Here is a 1,637-nt window from a genome sequence, read left to right as displayed (position 1 = left end):
GGCTTCTCCCTCTCATTTCTCAAAAACTATTTCATCTTATTTTCTGTCTCTATGTCTTTTTCTCTGTACTTCTCTTTGTTCCCACCACGAGAAATATGCCATAGCTGGTCCCCTTCTTCCTGTGAGCAGCCGAAATAGATTATCCTAAATTTAACTGTCATGCCCATTGTCCCACCTCTAAAAATCTTTAAGCTTGAGACTAAACATTTTTCCCTTAAACACTTCTTTCCCACTTTTGGAGGATGGATATGATACAGGGTTGCCTATCCTTGCTGCTGGAAGAAGAATGTCTGAGCTGTGGGTATACAAGGTGAAAGGGCAGACTGTTGCATGGCTGTAGTTCTAGATATAAGGCCACTTCATATTTAAGCAAGAAGAGATTTTCATTTCTCCTAGTGTAGCTCATTAAACTTCTACATTTGGATTTGGAGCTTCAGCCTAAGTAACATATCTCCTTTGTGAACCACAAGGGAGGAGTTACTGATTAGTACAAGAGACAGCTCAGGTTTTTCTGGTTCTTGTGGTCAAAATCCAACTTAATGTCATTTTGTCTAAATGTTTAATGTCTAAAACCAATACTATGTTCCCCTTCTTTTCCTTCCCCATATCCTCATTAAAGTCTCCACACTGTAACTGCTGTTCTATGGGAGCCAATATGAAAAAAAATTCTCTTAAGAAAAAGATTATATCCTCTAGTGCAGGATAAAGTTACAGTGAAAAATTTTTAATAGGAATCTAATAACCCTGAACCTTCCGTTAACCAAAATTGTTATACCTTCAGCTTTTTATGGAAAACGTCAAATGACCAAAAAAGAAATAATAAACTAGGTTGATATCAGGGCTTTGGTAAAAATGCAATTTCCAGAGTTTTTACTTGTATTTACTATAGTGTCAGTCTGATCTATGCCCATAAAATGAGGATTGATGTTTAAAATGATCTCCCTGAGGCATTGCTGGATTCTGAATCATGAAAGATTCAATTACCTTCAATAAACTGAACTTAACTATCTCAGGAAAGGTGCTGAATAAAAACTAGAAATATCATCAATAAGCAATGCTTAAACACAGTTTTTTGATTATCAGGTAACTAGAATTTCTGATTTATTGGAAACTATTCTCCAAGCATTGTAGAAAACTGAAATTTGCTGTATGCAATTCCTCGTGCTTCAGTTCACTATGTTACAGCACCAAAAATATTTGGGTTATCTAGGGTAACCTAGATAATAAATGACTAGCCAATGACCCCCAGATATTTTCTCTTCTGCCACAGTCATTATCTTTCTCTTGGACCCCTGAATTGACCTTTTAAAATGGGTCTCCTTTCTTCTACTATCTTTGCCATGTATCATCCACCTACATCACAGACAACATGACTTTTTACACTGAATTAACTTTCTTCTAGTTTCTTGTAAAGAGTGCACAAGATATTGTATGATCTGGCTTTATCTTTTTTATCCAAGTTCTTTTAATGCCACTATCTTCCTTGTCACTATGAGACTGACAAATAGGATCACTCAGTCTCCTCAAATATGCTTCAGAAACAATCTAGAGATGGATCCTTGTATATATGAGGACTTAATATATAATGATGTTTCCAGCAAGTGGCAATAGGATTCATTATTCAATAAATGATGCTG

Source organism: Propithecus coquereli, unplaced genomic scaffold, assembly GCF_000956105.1.
Source record: "Propithecus coquereli isolate 6110/MARCELLA unplaced genomic scaffold, Pcoq_1.0 Scaffold276, whole genome shotgun sequence".
In the NCBI taxonomy this organism is placed as follows: domain Eukaryota; kingdom Metazoa; phylum Chordata; class Mammalia; order Primates; family Indriidae; genus Propithecus; species Propithecus coquereli.
The sequence above is the reverse complement of the archived record's forward strand: the minus strand, read 5'-3'. Positions refer to the sequence as shown.